This window comes from Mobula hypostoma, chromosome 7, assembly GCF_963921235.1.
Source record: "Mobula hypostoma chromosome 7, sMobHyp1.1, whole genome shotgun sequence".
In the NCBI taxonomy this organism is placed as follows: domain Eukaryota; kingdom Metazoa; phylum Chordata; class Chondrichthyes; order Myliobatiformes; family Myliobatidae; genus Mobula; species Mobula hypostoma.
In genome coordinates this window covers 167,720,970-167,741,564 of record NC_086103.1, presented here as the reverse complement: position 1 = coordinate 167,741,564, position 20,595 = coordinate 167,720,970, and the positions used below count along the sequence as shown (strand labels likewise).

The following is a 20,595-nucleotide window of genomic DNA, read 5'->3' as shown; positions in this document are numbered from 1 at the left end:
GTTATCTGATATGGCCTTGAAATTGACTTTGTTTTATAACATTTAGGGATAAGCAATAAATGCTGATGTTGTGACAATGTCACATTCTGAAAAATGAATAAATAAATAGATATTGTTGTTTGACCTCTCACTCTCTCCACAGTCTGCATTTAACGGTTCCATTTGCAAAGGAAGTAAATCAGTATGTTTCCCGACCACCCTGGTCCTGATGCATGAATAGAAAGCATATCCTTTGCTGAAGGGTGTCAAGATCAGGTACATATATCCACTATCTATTATTGCACTTAAGATGGCGTCTGTCAAGTTCTTGAACCAGTGCAGTCCTTATGGTGAAGATATTCCCACAATATTATTGAGTAGCAAATTCCTTACATATCAATAATAAGGACCAACTAGAATAAAGGACTGGCGCTCCCAGTGTGATCTCCTCTACATTACTGAGACCTGATACAGATTGGGGGGGGGGAGGAGATCTTCATTGAGGATCTTCGCTCTGTCTGTTTTAAAAGGCAGGGTGGCTACCCATTTCAATTCAACTTCCCAACCCCATACTGTCATGTCCACCCATGGCCTCCTCTACTGCCATGATGAAGTCAAACTCAGTTTGGAGGAGCAACATCTTATATTCTGTTTGGACAGCCTCCAACCTAATGGCATGAACATCGATTTCTCTAAATTTTAGTAATTATTCCTCAATCTTCCTTCTCTCTTTTTCCATTTCCCCATTCTGGCTATCCTCTTATATATTCTCTTCTCCTCGCCTGCCCATTACCTCCTTCTGGTGCCCCTCCTCACTCCCTGACTCCCATAGTCCACTCTCCTCGGCTGTTAGGTTCCTTTTTCTTCTGCCCTTTACCTCTTCTACCTTCCCCCTCGCCTGGTTTTACCCATCACCTGCTAGCTTGTGCTCCTTTCCCTCCCCTACCTTCTCATTCTGGCTTCTGCTCCCTTCCTTTCCAGTCCTGATGAAAGGTCTCATTTCAAAACATCAGCTGCTTAATCCCCTCCATAAGTCCTACCTGATTTCTGAGTTCTCCCAGCATTTTGTGTGTGTTCCTCAATATTAAAGACATGATTTTTCATTCTAATCGGGATAGTATGTGACTTGGTGGAGAATCCTGAGGTGCTCCCATATGCCTGCTGGCTCCGTCTTTTTACTCTTAGCATCATATGTTTGGTTAAGTGAACAGTCAAATAATAAACAAATATTCAGCCTCAGAACATCCATCCAGAACAAATCTTTCCTACTTTCTTCCTTCTTATCTCTTCTATGGACAATAGCAATTTATTGACAATATTGCCTTTTTAAAATCATAGAACATAGAATAGTACAGCACAGTACAGGCCCTTTGGCCCACAATGTTGTGCCGACCCTCAAACCTTGCCTCCCATATAAGCTCCCACCTTAAATTCCTCCATATACCTGTCTAGTAGTCTCTTAAACTTCACTAGTGTATCTGCCTCCACCACTGACTCAGGCAGTGCATTCCACGCACGAACCACTCTCTGAGTAAAAACCCTTCCTCTAATATCCCCCTTGAACTTCCCACCCCTTACCTTAAAGCCATGTCCTCTTGTATTGAGCAGTGGTGCCCTGGGGAATAGGCGCTGGCTATCCACCCTATCTATTCCTCTTATTATCTTGTACACCTCTATCATGTCTCCTCTCATCTTTCTTCTCTCCAAAGAGTAAAGCCCTAGCTCCCTTAATCTCTGAATCTCTTAATCCCTAAATCATGCCCAGATTAAGAAAAATGCATAGTTTGGAATGGACTCGTACAATCATGGATGTTCCTTGAGCTCTTTAGCAGTATGCCTCTCTACTCCTGCATCTATTTTTCCAGCCACTAGAATTTTGTGAAGGAATCATCGAGCCCACTTTAATTTAAAAACCCCGACCTCTTATGAAAAGGTCCAGTGGAAGGTAATACATACAAAATGCTGGCGGAACTCAGCAGGCCAGGCAGCATCTATGGAGAGGATTCAACGTTTCAGGCCTTGACCTTTCATCAGGGCTGTCCTAGTGAAGGATCTTGGCCTGAAACATCAACTCTTTATTCCTCCCCATAAATGTTCCCTGACCTGCTGAGTTCCTCCCAGCATGTGTTACTCTGGGTTTCCAGCATTTGCAGAATTGCTTGAGCTTGTGATTTTCAGTGGAGGGTGAAGTCTCTCTGAATAAGGTTCTGCCAGAAATGCCACTGGCCCGATGAGCTCAGTCCTAAACTAATTACCTTCCTCTAATGGTGGCACAAGGCTACTTGGCTCTTGACTATAGTTGTTCTTATCTCTGATCAGAATAACTTCCTCGCTTGGTCAGATAGTCAACTCTACTGGAGGATTGCTTAGAGGAACTTCGTTATCCAACTCATTGCTTAGTGCTGCTCTAAAGGCTCGATTAATTCATGGAATACTAAAAGAATTAAGGGACTAAAGCTGATGGCTGAGCTGCTGAGAGGTGATGCAGAGTTGCACAGACCAGAAATGGTCATGTAGCTGTTTGGAGCCTGATTTAAATTCAAGTGCTGCAGGAAAGATTTTTGCAGGGCTGAGAACAGAATGGAAGTGAATCCAGATCTTCTAACTCCAGGGAGTTGCTACAGTTTAGAGCAAATCCTGTGGAGCAGGAAGAATAAAGGGCTTCTGTCAAAGTAAATTCAATGTAAATTTACTCTCAAAGTACATACATGTATATATCTCTATATACTACTCTGAGATTTATTTTCTTGTAGTCATTCACAGTTGATACAATGCAACACAATTGCATCAGTAAAAAAAAACTGCAAAGATGGTCAAACTACCAATGTACAGAAGAAGACAAAGTGTGTAAATACAAAAAAGTAATAAATAATATTGAGAACTTGGTTGAAGAGCATACATAGATGGCGGAATCAGTTCAGTGTTAGAGCGAGTGAAGTTATCCACACTGATTCAAGAGCCTGATGGTTGAAGGGCATCGACTGTTTCTGAACCTGGGGGTGCTGGAACTCAGGCCTCTGTGCCTCTGTCCCAATGGCAGCAACAAGAGGAGAGCATGGCCTGGATAGTGGGGGCCCTTGATGATATGGTGAGCATCGCTGCCTTCGCGGTGGAGCTTTTGACCTTCTTTCTGATTCTTTTGGCACCTTGATTGAGGACATCATCCTGACTTCCTTGAGTACCTAATGGCTCTGCCATTCACTCATGCAGCCATGGCTCATCCACAGCTTGTCTCTTTCTGGAGACTGCGGTTGCCTAGGCTGTTTGCCAACCTTCTCCTTTCCAATGGTTTGTTAAGGAATAAGCATTTATCTCTTGAGATAATAAAACATCTGCAAATGTCTTTAAGATGTTTCTTGATTATAGACAAATATTCTGTATGTTTGCAGAGTAAAAAGGATTCTGGATAGTTCAGAATTAAGTCTTATTAAAGAGCAAAATATCAAAGAACGTCTCACCTGAAAAACTCCTTCCCACCTCACTATTCACAATAAAAGGTATAAATGTCATTTTTTTTCATCTGCTGCCCCTTGTGTGGCCAAGTTTATTCCTGGTTCATTCATTCGATATGTTTATCTGATTAATAAGCTGGAGAGTGGTACAGGTGCAGACACACCAAGCAATGAGATACCATGCAAGGTCATTAGATTCCAAACATTTGGTTTACTGATCATCACAGAATGTCTCTCTGGTGGTTTTCATTCCCTCTCTTCTCTCTTCCCCTTTTCCCAGCCACAATTCCACTCTCCCTGTTCCCTTTCCCACTCTCAGTCCACAATAGAGACCCACATCAGAATCTGGGTTTATCATCACTCACATATGTCATGGCAGTACTTAGTAACACCTCCTTTGGCAAGTATCACAGGTTGTAAACGCTTTTTGTAGCCAGCTAAGGTCTTACGATTCTTGTTTGGAGGATTTTCGCCCATTCTTCCTTGCAAAAGACTTTTAGATCTGTGAGATTCTTGGGCCGTCTTGCATGCACTGCTCTTTTGAGGTCTATCCACAGATTCTCGATGATGTTTAGGTCAGGGGACTTCAACTGCACCAGTCCAATGAAATAATGGCCACTCAACATACAGATGTCCTTGAAGTTTCTTTTTATTTCTCTCTCTCTCTCTTTCTTCAGTAGACACCATGAAAACTACAAGAAAATAAAAATCATGAAAGGTTTGAAACATACACCTCTCAGTCTTTTAAAGTCTCTCAGGCTAGTGTCCTCTGATAAGCAGGCCCAAACACGTTAGCACATCAGAAGTGTGCTGAGATCAAATAAATCACTAAAAACATATCACACTGTTCATATAAAGACACTTCAACAACATTATATAAAACAAATTAAAGAAAAACAATTACCATGTGCGCCTCTGGGACCAAATGCAGAATGAGGTTATTTTAGGGCCATGTGTCTTTCTCTGCGTCCATGTTGGTTCTGACCCATAATACCACAGTCATGCCTTTATCAAACTCTGCCCATGTGACCCATTACACTCTGCATTAAATAAACCTTACATAAAATATTTTAAGGTGATAAATTAATCATGAATATATGACAAAAACATTTAAAATAAACATCTCAATGAAACATGTCCCTGAGACAGTTACACTCCCACCAAATTACTATGATTTATGACAGCCTTTATACAAATATTTGAATAAATCTAGTAATTTCTGGAACCAAATAACTGGTATTTGTAACAAACTCTAAGGTCAAGATTGATACTTTAAACTCTCCACACAGGTAGGTGTTTAGAAATTAGTTCCATTGGAACACATTTCAGTTGTTCCGTACAAGGACAACTAATTTATGAATAGGACGTTCAAGAATGGATGGATTAATGAGCCGTTGACCCTCTTTTCCTAGCTTTTTATTTCCTAATTGTATTGCGGCTCTTTGCACCAGTCCATCTTCATCTTCACAAACGTCAAGCACTCTTCCAAGTCTCCATTCACTACGAGGAATCCCTTCCTCTTTTATGATGACGATATCTCCAATCTTCACATTTCATCTAGAAGAGTGCCAGCGCTGTCTGAAGGTGATGTTTGCTAGTTATTCCTTCTTCCATCTACTCCAGAATTGCTCTGTCAGATATTGCGCTCTGCGCCATCTTTTCCTGGCATATTGATCTTCTGCCATAAATTTTCCTGGTGGAGGCAATGGGACAGAGGTTTTCATGGTACGTAAATGGTTTGGGGTAAGTGGCTCTAGGCCTTTGGGATCATTGATACTGTCCTTCTGCAACTGAATCATTTCCTGTTGCTTCTCTTTTAACAATTCTTGAAATTCCTTAATTTCACCTTTGTGGTCTTACCCCTCTGAGCAGACCGGAGCCACTCCTCAAACTCTTTCACCAATTTTACTTCCTGGGCTTCTCTTTCTCTGATCAAATGATGTTTCTCTTCTCTGAAGCAATCTAATTCATTGACAAGTGAAATATTCTACATATGAATACATATTCTACATAGTGCTTCAGTTAATTGATCAATCTTGTCGACATTTTTTAGTAATTCTGCCTCCAGGTACTCTCTCTCATTCTTGACTGTGTCTGACATTTCCTGGACATTTTCAAGTTCTTCCTGGAGGAGAGATTTGTTATCCTCTAAAATTTTGACTTTTTCATTCAAGTTTTTAGTCTCTTGCCAGCTAGCTTTTGGTTCCTGCTCAAGCTGTGTAATTATTTCACCTTTTTAACAAGTCTCCACTCTGAGACAAAACTCTAACTGTTGAAGCTTCTCAGGCAGTGAGTGTCTTACTTCCCCCAGGTTGTAAACCTCTCCTTTCTCGACTGTAAGCGTGTTCTCCAGGGATCGCACTTCTGAAGACTGTGACTCATTGACCTGGGACTTGTGGTCAACTTGTGATATGCTCTTTTCCCCAGGGTTTGTAGCTCTGAAGTCTGGTTGAAGGGCTCTAATGACAGTGGCTGGTGTCAATGGTGGAAGTTCCTTGACAGATACATGGTGGCACAGACCTGTCACTTCTGTTGACTTTGCGACCTGTGGTGAGCTGCCAAAAACGCTCCAACCCAGGTCAGTCTTGATGGCATATGGCTCATCGTCACCTCCTGTGATGACGTGCCGTGGTGCCAACGCTCTTGCGCAGTCGTAGCCTACCAGGAGCCCGACCTCGCAATCCATCAGCTCTGGTATTTCTTGTGCTATTCCATTCAGATGTTTCCACCTTTTAGCCATTTCACGGGTAGGAATGTGGGAACGTTCGAGGGGGATGAAATCTCTGGTATAGGCAGGTGGCAAATTGATGAAACTTTGCGAGGAAAACCCTCTAACTCTAAGCCGACTAACTCTTCCGCTCTGAACAATGGAATCTTTTCCCATCATAGTGGTAAGCTTTAACTTGACTGGCTCTAATCCTGTCCCCACCTTCTCACATACCTCTTGGTCTACAAAAGTGTTGTTACTCTGTGTATCCAGTAGGGCATACACTAAGGTCTCTGTTTTAGGGGTGGTGATTGAAGAAATCCATACAGGTAATATCATGGATGTGCTCCCACCATCGCCTCTGTCTATGCAGCAAGAAAGGGAAGATGTGTTTTCTTCCGCTTGCATAACATGAGATGATGTGTCTGCTGCAGCAGAAGGACGGTCTTCATGAAGTGGTGTTGGATGATGTTTCTTACATATGCCACAAGTAGCTTTGCTCTTACAGTCCTTTGCATAGTGTCCTCTTCTAAGACAGCCAAAGCACAGGCTATTGTCCAGTATGAACCTTCTCTTGTCCTCCACAGGCTTATTGGTGAGCTTCTGGCATCTGTGGATGGAATGGCTTTCTCCACAGTACATGCATGTGACTGGGTTTGAAGGTGAAAACAAGTGTTTACCTTCTTGCATCTGTTTGAATCCTTTGAGCTGTTCTCCACGGCACTGTATGTTTCCATCACTGTACTTGATTTATCCAACACTTTCACATTTGTAACGAACGCGTTAGCCTTTGTGCGCTTCATGTCTCTAGATAGCTTTTCTTCAGTCGGCTTCAAGGCATGAAAGGATGTTACAGAATTGCATGCGATTTCTGCTTCTTGTGCCACAAAATCAGCAAACTCCTTGAAATCAAGAAATTCCCCCGTTTGTTGCAACTGCATTGTGACATGACGATTCCAGCGAGAGGTCACCCAATCAGGGAGTTTTTGGAGTATCTTTTGATTCTCTTCACAGTCATTTAACACCTGAAGCCCTTTGTCTCAATTTAATTGACTCCCTTGAGCCAATCTTTGGCCAGTTATTCAGTTTTATTTTAACGTCATCAGTCCACAGGACTTGTTTCCAAAATGCATCAGGCTTGTTTAGATGTTCCTTTGAACCTTTTGAATAGAACTTCTTGGCCACAATGAGCAAAAGTATATTTGGAGAAAAAAGGGTGCAGAATTTCCTGAAAAGAACCTCTCTCCAATTGTTAAGCACAGGTGTGGATTGATCATGCTTTGGACTTGTGTTGCAGCCAGTGGCACGGGGAACATTTACTCATAGAGGGAAGAATGAATTCAATTAAATACTATCAAATTCTGGAAGCAAACATCACACCGTCTGTAAAAAAGCCGTGGATGAAAAGAGGATGGCTTCTACAACAGGATAATGAACCTAAACACACCTCAAAATCCACAATGGACTACCTCAAGAGGCGCAAGCTGAAGGTTTTGCCATGGCCCTCACAGTCCCCCGACCTAAACATCATCGAGAATCTGTGGGTAGACCTCAAAAGAGCAGTGAATGCAAGACGGCTCAAGAATCTCACAGAACTAGAAGCCTTTTGCAAGGAAGAATGGGTGAAAATCCCCCAAACAAGAATTGAAAGACTCTTAGCTGTCTATAAAAAGCGTTTACAAGCTGTGATACTTGCCAAAGGGGGTGTTACTAAGTACTGCCATGCAGGGTGCCCAAACTCTTGCTTCGGGCCCTTTTCCTTTTTTTAAATTATGAAACTGTAAAAGACGGAAATAGAACAGTTTTCTTGCTTAAAATATTAAAGAAATGTGTCATCTTTAACTTTATGCCTTTTGGAAATCAGTTCATCTTTTACTTGCTTAGCTATTCACAGTAACAGAAATTTTGACCAGGGGTGCCCAAACTTTTGCATGCCCACTGTATATTCCTAAGACTTTTGCATAATTCTGTATATAAATGCTGATTTTAAAAAATTAAACAATATATTCTTCATTCAGTAGCTTGAACAGTTGTCTTGAGCAGATTTATTCCAAGTTTCTTCAGATTTCTTGATATTTTTGGGGATATTTTCTGCATGATCAATTACAAAGGTACAAAAAAAAGGAAATTGCCTTCTAAACTGACGAGAGAGCATAGGCCATCAACTTTTTGCTGCTGATGTTTCTGTAGCAGGCAATTTCTTTTTTACGAGGTTGAGTTCCTAGCTCGACGCTCAACCCAGCACGGATGGAAACCGTGCCTGGCGAGCCGACTGGGTTCGAACTCTGGAGCCTTTGCTCCGAAGTCCGGCGCTGATGTCACTACGCTACCAGCCAGCTAGGTCAACTACATTAACAACTTAAATCTTGGAAAAAGTGGTGATTGGTATACCTTACAGGTTCACTAATCTCTGTCCAAACATCTTTAATCCTGCATCGTAAAGAAGTAACCTTATAGAAACATAGAAACATAGAAAATAGGTGCAGGAGTAGGCCATTCGGCCCTTCGAGCCTGCACCGCCATTTATTATGATCATGGCTGATCATCCAACTCAGAACCCCGCCCCAGCCTTCCCTCCATACCCCCTGACCCCTGTAACCACAAGGGCCATATCTAACTCCCTCTTAAATATAGCCAATGAACTGGCCTCAACAGTTTGCTGTGGCAGAGAATTCCACAGATTCACCACTCTCTGTGTGAAGAAGTTTTTCCTAATCTCAGTCCTAAAAGGCTTCCCCTCTATCCTCAAACTGTGACCCCTTGTTCTGGACTTCCCCAACATCGGGAACAATCTTCCTGCATCTAGCCTGTCCAATCCCTTTAGGATCTTATACGTTTCAATCAGATCCCCCCTCAATCTTCTAAATTCCAACGAGTACAAGCCCAGTTCATCCAGTCTTTCTTCATATGAAAGTCCTGCCATCCCAGGAATCAATCTGGTGAACCTTCTTTGTACTCCCTCTATGGCAAAGATGTCTTTCCTCAGATTAGGGGACCAAAACTGAACACAATACTCCAGGTGTGGTCTCACCAAGGCCTTGTACAACTGCAGTACTACCTCCCTGCTCCTGTACTCGAATCCTCTCGCTATAAATGCCAGCATACCATTCGCCTTTTTCACCGCCTGCTGTACCTGCATGCCCACTTTCAATGACTGGTGTATAATGACACCCAGGTCTCGTTGCACCTCCCCTTTTCCTAATCGGCCACCATTCAGATAATAATCTGTTTTCCTATTTTTGCCACCAAAGTGGATAACTTCACATTTATCCACATTAAATTGCATCTGCCATGAGTTTGCCCACTCACCCAACCTATCCAAGTCACCCTGCATCCTCTTAGCATCCTCCTCACTGCTAACACTGCCACCCAGCTTCGTGTCATCCGCAAACTTGGAGATGCTGCATTTAATTCCCTCATCCAAGTCATTAATATATATTGTAAACAACTGGGGTCCCAGCACTGAGCCTTGCGGTACCCCACTAGTCACCGCCTGCCATTCTGAAAAGGTCCCGTTTATTCCCACTCTTTGCTTCCTGTCTGCTAACCAATTCTCCACCCACACCAATACCTTACCCCCAATACCGTGTGCTTTAAGTTTGCACACTAATCTCCTGTGTGGGACCTTGTCAAAAGCCTTTTGAAAATCCAAATATACCACATCCACTGGTTCTCCCCTATCTTCTCCTTTCCGTAATATATTGAATATGAACTAATATTAAGGTTCACTGGAGATAAGTAAAACTGGGCACTATAATTTATATCCCAGTTGTGGGCACGCTATGTTGGCACCAGGAGCGTGGCAACACTTGCTGGCTGCCACTCAGCGCACACTCAGACAGTGTTTGACACAAATGACGCATCTCTCTGTATGTTTCAATGTATATGTGACAAACAAAGATAATCTAGTAACTGAATCCCAACCGACAGGAAAGGAAATTGATTGGAGGTACAGTAAAACAGACAGTTAAATGCCTATGATGAATTTCAATTCTCGTTGAAGCTATGTGGTTGAATTCATTTGAGATCTAAACAGTAAGCCTGTGGGCTGCCTTGTCACCTTCCCTCCAGCCCCCAAGGTTTTGAAGGACAATGCCATCTCATCCACTGCTTTTAACAAATGCTGTGGGTGTTGGCCTAAATCTTTCCAAAATGCGCATGATGAGAAATTGACCCATTTTCAGTGGGATGAATTTTGGAGGTGGTGTACAGTGGACTTCCATGATTAAAAAGTAGAACTTCTTGGCAACACACACAAAATGATGGAGGAACTCAGCAGGTCAGACAACATACTGTATATGGAAATGAATAAAGAGTTAATATTTCAGGCCGAGACCCTTCATTGGCCTAAAATATTGATTCTTTATTCCTTTCCATCGATACTGCCTGACTTGCTGGGTCTGCAGAATCTCTTGTGTTTAGAACTTCTAGGCAATAACTTTTGGCCAACTGCAAGGAAAGTTTTACCCAATTCTCACTGCACTACAAGTTAACATATAAGACTCCGTTGCATTTTGGACTGGTTTTGTATTCAATGAAATCGATCACTTGCCCACATTTCCTGATTCCCATATATTCCAAATCATTCAAAGAGGAATACCTAACAAGCAACCAGACTATTTATCTAAACTTAACCAGAATGTACCCCTTCAACTAGCTGGCCTTAAATATGTTGTACATTGTTTTATTATAGAAAAGACATTTTCTTGCAACATAGTACTTGAAAACAGTCAACAAAATACATGTGATTAATTGCACAGACAGACAGCTGTTGAAGTTCTTTGTGTGGGCGGTACTAGTGTAATAAGTTTAATCACAATTTTTAACACTAGTTACAGTGGATAATTAAATGTTACCTAATGAGCACTGAAGCACTTATATTTTTGTCATTATTAACCGTGTTTGCAGTTTTCCTTTAGATGCAATATGTTTCAATGACCTTGTTAAATGCCACAGTCTCCACAGGATGTTATTTTTCAACTACAAAGATGTTAACCCTTGAAGTCCATATTCCTCGATGTAAGCTTATATAATTTCCCTCTGTGTGTAAGGTGGAACTAAGTATTCTGGTTGTCATTTTGAAGTATATATATATATAATGTCCAATGAGGTTCCACATAACGCCCTTCATCTGAGATATTCATTTTCCTCCCACTTTCCAGACATATGAGTAGAGGGTTAATAAGTTGCAGATTCTCCAAGGATTGTCATCTTGTCATGGTGGAGGGGTGTGCATGTTCCTGAGATCCTGGGAGTGATACCGCCTGATTGGCTCCTGGTAGGGTCACCCATGGCGGTAGTGTCAAGGAGGAGGATCCAGACAAGGAGTGATCCAACCAAAGCCTCAGTGGTGGAGCTGGTAGAGGACAATGACACATCACTACAGCGGTGAAGATGGAGGATGGCTGCAGCAGTGAAGGGTCCCCAGTCGTCTTGCATTCCATACCACAGGACCCTGACGCTGATCTGCCAGGGGAGATCACTCATTCATCAGCCTCCCGATGTTAAACAAGGTATTCTCCATTAAGGGAATCCACCCTAACGTCCTGGGTATGTGTAACCCAGATAGGCCTTTACAGCCACCCAAAGACCCACCAATAGACAACCCCTTTGGAGAATGTCATGCTCTATTCAAGTGATCGCACTACCAGTAGAATGGATGCTTAGGATGGTGATGGCAGACAACGAAGTGGATTGCTGAATATTCTTACCTGCAAGTAGAGATGCTGCTTGATGGTGGGAAGGTTTGGACATGTCATGTCATGTTACTTGGAGGATACATAGCCTCCAAGCATCAAAGTGTAGACTATTTTCTAAATGTAGGGAAAATTCAAAAGTCCCAGGTCAAAGGGACTTGGGAGTCCTTGTGCAGGATTTCTCAAAGGTTAACTTACAGATTGAATTAGTAGTGAGAAAGGCAAATACAATGTTAACATTTAGGTTGAGATTAGTATATAAAAGCAAGAATTTGATGCTGAGGCTGCAGAAGGCACGGGTGAGGCCTCACTTGGAGTATAGTGAGCAGTTTTTGGTCCCTTATTTAAGAAAGGATGTACTGACATTGAGGAGGGTTCAGAGGAGGTTCATGAGAATGATTCCTGAAACGAAAGGGTTAACATATGATGGCTGATTGATGGCTTTGGCCCTATACACACTGGAATTTAGAAGAATAGCAGGGGGGAGAATCTCATTGGAATTTACCAAATGGTGAAAGGCCTCGATAAATTGGATGTGGAGAAGATGTTTCCTATGGTGGTGGAGTCTAGGACCAGAGGGTACAACCTTAGGTTAGAGTGACGTCAATTTAGAATGGAGATGAGGAGGAATTTCTTTAGCCAGAGGGTGGTGAATCTGTGGAATTTGTTACAACAGGTGGCTGTGGAGGCCAGGTCAGTCTGTATATTTAAGGCAGAGTGATAGATTCTTCATTAGACAGGATATAAAGGGATATGAGGAGAAGGCAGGAGATTGGGGCTGAGAGGGAAATACTTCAGCCATGATGAAATGGTAAGGCAGACTCGATGGGTCAAATGGCCTAATTCTGCTCTTATAAATGATGGTCTTGTGATCTTACCCAGTCTTGTAGCTACAACATTCATGTGAGTGGTCTGGTTTCATTTTGGATTACTGACGACTCAAAAGATGTTGATGCCACAGTTTCAGCGATGGTAATGCTATTGAATGCTACTTGGCAGGTGAGAATATTGCTTGCCACTTACTATCCTGTTGCACAAAGATTGCTTCATTTTCTGAGTTCTGAGTGCAATTGAATATCGTGTGATCAGCAGTGGAGATGTCGGGGAGATCTGAAGGCGGTCACGTAACTTGTACGAAATGTAGTAACAGCAAATGACGTGAATAAGAGTGATATAAAATGAAAGTAAATTTTATTTTGATTATATAGATAACTTTGGGAATGTTTTCTTTCAAACACTTCTTTGCTTCTATGTAAAACATCTACTGCAGTCAATACAAATTCTGTGCAAAGTCCATTGAATTCATTTTGTGATGCGACCAGAAGGATTGGGCAACATGGAGGCTCACAGGTACAGGGACCCATGTTCATTCCTGACCTCAGGAACTATCCATATGGAGTTTGCATATTCTCTGTGCGACTGTGTGTGTTTTCTCCAAGGACCTTAATATCTTCCACATCCCACAGATGAATTAGCCTATCAACTTTCTCTCTATTTCTACTCAATGACTTGGCCTCTACAGCCCCTTGTGGCAATGAATTCCACAAATTTACCCCTTCTGGTTGGGTTAAAGAAATTCCTCCTCATCTCTGTTCTAAAGGGACATTCTTCTACTCTGAGATTGTGCCCTACATAACACAGGGGTTTCTGCAGATGTTGGAAATCTTGAGTTCCTCCAGAATTCTGTGTGTGTGTAGCTCAGGAAACTATTAGATTAGATTAGATTAAATTATGAGGACACGCAGTCCTCTCTTATTGTCATTTAGTAATGCATGCATTAAGAAGTGATACAATATTCCTCCGGTGTGATATCACAGAAACACAGGACAGACCAAGACTGAAAAACCAACAAAACCACATAATTATAACATATAGTTACAACAGTGCAACAATATCATAACTTGATGAAGAACAGTCCATGGCACAGTAAAAAAGTTCAAAGTCTCTCAAAAGTCCCACATCTCACGCAGACAGGAGAAGGAAGAAAACTCTCCCTGCCATGCCCGACCACAGTCCGACTCTGAGTCATCTGAAAACTTCGAGCTCTGATCAGCCCTCCGACACTGAGTACCGAGCACCATCTCTATCCGAACGCTTTGACCTCAGCCTCGGTCGCCAGCAGCAGGCAAAGCCAGGGATTTTGGAGCCTTCCCTCGGGAGATTCCTGATTGCACAGTAGCAGCGGAAGTGAACCAGGCATTTCAGAATTTCTCCAGATGTTCCTCTGCTTCTCACGTCTGTCTTCATCAAATCAGAATTGTCCACCGCCCCTACTTAACAGATACAATATCATCTCACCGGAGAGCTGCGCGTGCTGCGTCGCGCTGCCATCTTCTCCTCCCGCCTCTGAAGTAACTGAGTTTTGGGAAAGAGAATTCAGAATTCTCTTACAGAATTCAGGACTGGACTGATTTAAGGGCAGGTTGTGTTTGATGCTTTAAAAAAGGATGGCTTTGCAATGAGAAGGCAGTTCATAAACACGACAGTAAGAGATATGTCACAGGCACAAATGTCAGTGTCAAAAGTTTTTAGATGATCCAGAAAGGGGAAGTAAGTGGAAGATACTGTGTTTTCAAAAGAGATCTCAGGAAAGAGGAAAGTTCTATTTCAAAAAGAAACCAAAGCAGAGGCAGAAAATGGAGAAACTTAAGAGCAATGAAAACATCAGCTGTGCTTGAGTTCATGGTATCCAACTACCATATCTGATGTTGATTTGTTACCTGTCAAAGCTGATAAGGTTTATTCACCTATGTTATGTTCAATATTAAGCTGATGTTTAAAATATGTATTATAATTCAATGTTCAGAGTTTTATTATCAAAGTATTTATAAATTATACAACCTTGAGATTCTTCTGCTTAACAGGCAGCCACAAAACAAAAAAAACTGAAAGAGCACAATTTGAAAAAGACCAACACCCAATGCACAGAGAGAGAGAGAGAGAGGAAAAAAGATGAAATCAAATCACGCAAACAATAAACGATAAAGCAAGCATCAGCATTCAGAATGAAACTGAGTCCATAATCCCGAAGCCCGCAGCAGCCGGATTGAGCCCATAGTCTCAGTCCATCACACAGAGACAAATCGCCGTGAAGCTTGCAGTCACTAAGTCCACAGCAGCCGGGGCATGGCACAGCATCAGTGTCGAGGAGAGCGGAGTTAATACGTTGTGGGACAGAACCGGCTTGACCCTCACCTCCGGTCCCCATACCTTGCCTTTTCAGTCCATCTGACCTGGCGTTTAAATTGTCCAAGCACCGGGCCGTCCCCTGAACTCAGGCCCGAGCCCTAGCACTGCCACATCCTTATGCTCTGGGCCTTTTCAGGTCAGCTGTAACATTATAATCTTCTTTGAGGATCATCACCTTGTCCTGGTGGAAGGCTACAGAAGTGAAGGGTTCCCAGTCATCTTGCATTTCATGCGACTGGACCCTGACCCCAACCTGAAGGCCATGTTGTGGCTGCCTGTGCATCAGCCTCCTCATGCCAAACATTCTCCTTTGAGAAAATCCACCCTGGCATCCCAGATTAAATCCTGTGGCAATACCTGAAGACCCATCAGTAGACAATCTGAATTTGCTGGTGATACAACCATTGTTGGTAAAATCTTAGACGGAGACGAGAGGGTGTGCAGTAGCGAGATATACCAGCTAGTCGAGTAGTGTCACAGCAGCAGCCTTGCACTCAATATCAGTAAGACCAAAGAGCTGATTGTGGACTTCAGGAAGGGTAAGACCAAGGAACACAAACTAATCCTCAAAGAGGGATCAGAGGTGGAGAGAGTGAACAGTTTCAAGTTCTTGGGTGCCAAGATCCCTAAGGATCTCACCTGGTTCTGACATAATGATGCAGCTGTAAAGAAGGCAAGACAGTGGCTGTATTTCATTAGAAGTTTGAAGAGATTTGCATTGTCACCTAAAATACTTGAAGACCTCTATACATGTATCGTGGATAGCATTCTGGCAGCAGGCTACATCGCTGTCTGCTATGGGGTGGAAGGTGAGGAGGACTACAGCACAGGACCAAATGGTTGTAAAATTAGTCAGCTCAATCTTGGGTACAAGCCTCTGTAGTATCCAGGACGTCTTCAAGGAGCAGTGCTTCAAAAATGTGCTGTCCATTCATCCATTATAAAGGACCCCCCCATCACCCAAGGCATTCCCTTTTCTCACTGTTACCATCAGGTAGGAGGTACAGAAGCCTGAAGGCACACACTCAGCGATTCAGGAACAGCTTCTTCCCTTCTGCCATCCATTTCCTAAATGGACAATGAACCCGTGAACACTACCTCACTTTTTTAATAGATATTATTTCTGTTTTTGCACTATTATTAATCTATTCAATATACATGTATATAATTACTGTAATTGATTTACTTTGTTATTTTTTATTTCTATATATCATGTATTGCATTGAACTGCTGCTGCTAAGTTAAATTTCATGACACATGCTGGTTGGTGATGATAAACCTGATTCTAATTCTGACAATCTCTTAGGAGAACATTGCACTCAACTTGAATGATCACACTACTAACACTGTAAGACAGAGTAATGCATTCCTGAATCAGTGCTGAAATTTGGCTGAGATCAAATTCAGTTGTACAGTCTCCTATGACAACACCAATTCCAATAATGTCCATCTTAGGTTATCTCAGTTATGAAGACAGTTTGTTGAGGTAAATTAACAGAACAGAATGTCTTGACCACTTGTGTAGGAGCTGTATAAGGAGCTGAATTATGAATAGCTGGAGTGTTAACTGATTATTCATCATTATTTGTGGATAGTTGATGTTTATTACCCCCACAAAGACTGGAAACAGTACAATGTGTAAGAGTATCTGTACGGTCTACCAGTCCTCCTAGTTTGGGGGTTCAGCTTAGGGCTAACAACCCTGACTGGTAAAACAAAACTGTTACAGAAAAAGCAATGATGATTCCTTCTGCATCTGAGTGTGCTGGTATTCCTGAGTCTCCAGCTGGGACTTGCAAGATGGACAGTAGTAAAAACTGAAAGAAAGCTACTGACACGATGAAGGAAGCCAGAGATGGAGGGCCTTCAGGTGTGGAACAGGCAGTATGTAAATTAGTATCTATAAGACTTGAGTGCATCATGTACTAAACACAAAATGCCTGAGGAACTAAGCAGGATAGGCAGCATCTATGGAGATGTGTGTGTTGCTCTGGATTTCCAGCATCTGCAGAACCTCTTGTGTCTATGCATCGTGTATTGTATCTTTTGACTCTGTAGCAGCAGATGACCCAGAAAATGAAAGTTAGTGGAAGCAGCTTTGCGCTTTCAAAAGAGTCTGCAGGAAAGAGTAAAGGTCTGCGTCAAAATAACCTTCAATAAAGGATGTTTTCTTTGTAGCCTCACCTCTGCTATTTGCCTTATTGAGCAGCAATACCAAAGGCAGTATAGCAAAAGACATTTCTCCTCAATTCATTCTTAAATGGTTGACACATTTTCCGGAGACTGACCCTCATTCCAGGTTTTTTAGCCTGAGGCAAAACCCTCTCAGCATGTACCAGAAGCAGAATCAGGTTTATTATCACTGACGTTTGTCATGAAATTTGTTGTTATGTGGCAAGACAAAAAATATTGTAAGTCACAATAAGGAATAAACAGTACAAAGGGGGAACAGTGAGGGTCTCTTCACGAGTTCATGGACTGTTCAAAAATCTGATGGCAGAGGGGAAGAAGGTGTTCCTAAAACTTTGAGTATGCACCTTCAGGCTCTTGGACCTCCTCCCTGATGGTAGTAATGAAAAGAGGGCATGTCCCAGATAGTGAGGGTCCTTGTTTAAGGATGCTACCTTCTTGAGTCTCCATTTTTTGAAGATTTCCTCGATGGTGGGACACCTTGTTTCATCGATGGCGCAATGAGTCAATGGCCCTCTTCTTACCCTGTTTTCTCTCCTGCCCGTTACACTACTGTTGTTTAGGGCAGCAGTGAAGGTCCTCCATCTCTGGCGGTGTTCAGTAGCTTGGTTTTCACTACTGTCAGTCATGCAAGTCCCAGGAGGAGATTCAGGAATACCGTCACACTCAGATGTAGAAGCAATTCCGTAATAATTTTGTTTTACCAGTCAGGTTTGTTAGCCCTGAGCTGAACCCCTGAGCCTAGAGGACTGGTGGACCACTTTTAGACTGGCCTCTACCCTTTGATCTGTTTGTCATGGGTGACCCTACCAAGTGCCAAAGCATAAAGCCCTGACTCCAGCCAACATAGCTTTCTGGGTCATTGAGGCACACAAACATCCAAACCTTATGACAAGGTTGTGGTCCTCTTGGGGGATTAATCTATATATTTCATGGAAATTATCTTTCATTCTTCTAAACTCTAGCATGGATAGGTCATTCTTTTCTAATCTCAACACTGAACGAGAAACTCTTCCCATGAATAGATCTTCTGAGTATTTTCTATACTGACTTCGGCTTTTGTTACAGTGGCTGTTTATTAGAGAAAGAGAAATGCTATCTGGCCTTTTTATCTTAGTTGCAGTTAAATTGTAGCATTTTTGAGGTCTTAAATACAATTTCTTCCATTAACATCTTGACTGTACTTCATAAGTGCCCAACTGTAACATATGCTGAGATCACAATTTTTTTCTTAGAAGTGCAAGCTCTTTCTTTATTAACATGAAAATAGATTACTGTCTCGGATGAAGACAGATACTAAACAGTAAACAAGGTTTATATGCAATTTTACCTCATTGCTAAAGACTATCACTCGATTCATTGTGTCGGAATGCTTCTCACAGGGGAGCTAGCTTTTTATGCCAGTATTAAAATTTCAATTTATTCTACACTTCTGGGAAGCACTGAACTATATAAAGAAATTGCTTGTGTTTGCCAGGGTCCCACTGGATGTGGTGAAGAGTGCACTCTGAATCTCTTGTTAGTGATTATTCCCAGCACCATGGCTTTCAATTTGCAGAAAGCCAGGCCTTTGGATGTGAAGATGGCGGAGTGTTGATTATAAGTCTCCGGTGTCCTTTGCTGTTCTTAATTATTGGTGTGTGTCTGCTGATGTTCAAAGCAATTCAGGATATAAAAGAATTAACTAAGGGGAGGAGAGCAGGATGAAGTAACTGTAATTTACTGGTGTGCCTATCATGGTGGGACTGGTAGAGAAATATCTGGAAAGAAAATTAGGAATTAATTAACCAGGAATGACTGCTCATTGAGTCAGGGACGGAGATTGCAGATACCTTTAAATTAATTTGACTCCCAGAATCCAATTTTCTGAGTTTGTTTTGATCAATAGTCTATTCAGGGTCACAGCTCTTTGCAATAATGCCTTGTTAATGAGAGAGGTCAGAGGAGAATACCCAGACTGGTTCAAGATCCAGCAGGTCAAGTAACTATGTGTTACAATGCTGGTGTACAAAAGAGCATTGCTAAATGAACGACTTGTCAAATCTTGATCTGGATAAGCGACAGCAGCAGAAGACCATAAATATATACTCAATGGCCACTTTTTTAAAGTCAGAGGTACCTAATAAAGTCACCACTGAGTGCATGTTATGACTAACCAGGAATTAATTTCTATACCATAATTTTTGCTTAATACAACTTTCTAAGTGCTCCTCCTTCGTCAACTGACCTGCCATAAAACCTCATAAGCCAGCTTTTTGTTGTGAGTAGATCAGTGTTCACCATTTAGTCCTTGAAGCCTGACCCATCACTCAATGATTTCTAGATGTAATGCTTGCTTACTTTAATAGTTCAATGAAAATCTATCAAGCTTATTTTTGATTTATTAGGCCTCCTTTTGCTGAGCAAATTTGTTTACCTTTATTCTTGATGATCTGATTTAGAGTTTCCAGGGCACCATTACAGAACTTAATATTGCTTTCAGTTGTTGCTTTCATGCACATTAGAGCTAATGCTTTGAATGAACTCCTCCTGCTAGAGAACTAGATTGCGCAAGTACATCTTTTAAACGATAACTGACAAAGAGCTGGACAGAATAGGAACTTGCCAGTCTGCAATCTACCGTTGAAAGGTTTGAATTGGTAGTATCGACCCTTTTTATTTTAATCCTCATACCCGTTGCTTGACCATCTGAGTGCTTTCAGCATTTTTAGCTTTTGTTTTAGATAAAAGCCTCTGGATAATACATTTTCTTTTTTTCCTCATCTTAAAGCTTGACACATTTAAGAAAGTTACATTAAATTAGCTGCAGTCGTGATTAAGGAGCTATCAAGACCTTGAAGGTAAATTTCTTCGTCCCATGGTCAAATTGATGACTGCTTTTTGTAGATTTGCATCCTCAGAAGGAGAATACAAATTGTCTGAGTCTCTTGAAGGCAGATAATCGATTCATGTGCATGATGGAGATCATCTGGGCCATGCCATCTTGTCGCAGCTACCATTGGACAGGAGGTAGAAACATAGAAAACATACAGCACAATACAGGCCCTTTGGCCCACAAAGCTGTGCCAAACATGTCCCTACCTTAGAGCTACACAGGCTTTACCCATAGCCCTCTATTTGTCTAAGCTCCATGTAGCCGTCCAGGAGTCTCTTAAAAGACCCTATCATTTCCGCCTCCACCACTGCCGCTGGCAGTCCATTCCACACACTTACCACTCTCTGTGTAAAAAACTTATCCCTGATATCTGTTGTACCTACTTCCAAGCACCTTAAAACTATGCCCTCTCATGCTAGCCATTTCAGCCCTGGGGAAAAGCCTCTAACAATCCATACGATCAATGCTCTCATTATCTTGTACACCTCTATCAGGTCACCTCTCATC

The 20,595-nt window shown here is 42.0% G+C and overlaps 1 protein-coding gene across 1 annotated transcript in view; it reads left to right on the top strand.

Moving 5' to 3' along the window:
- oca2 (oculocutaneous albinism II) overlaps positions 1-20,595 on the top strand; it is a 498,511-nt gene that overhangs the window by 25,488 nt on the left and 452,428 nt on the right. The window lies entirely within an intron of this gene.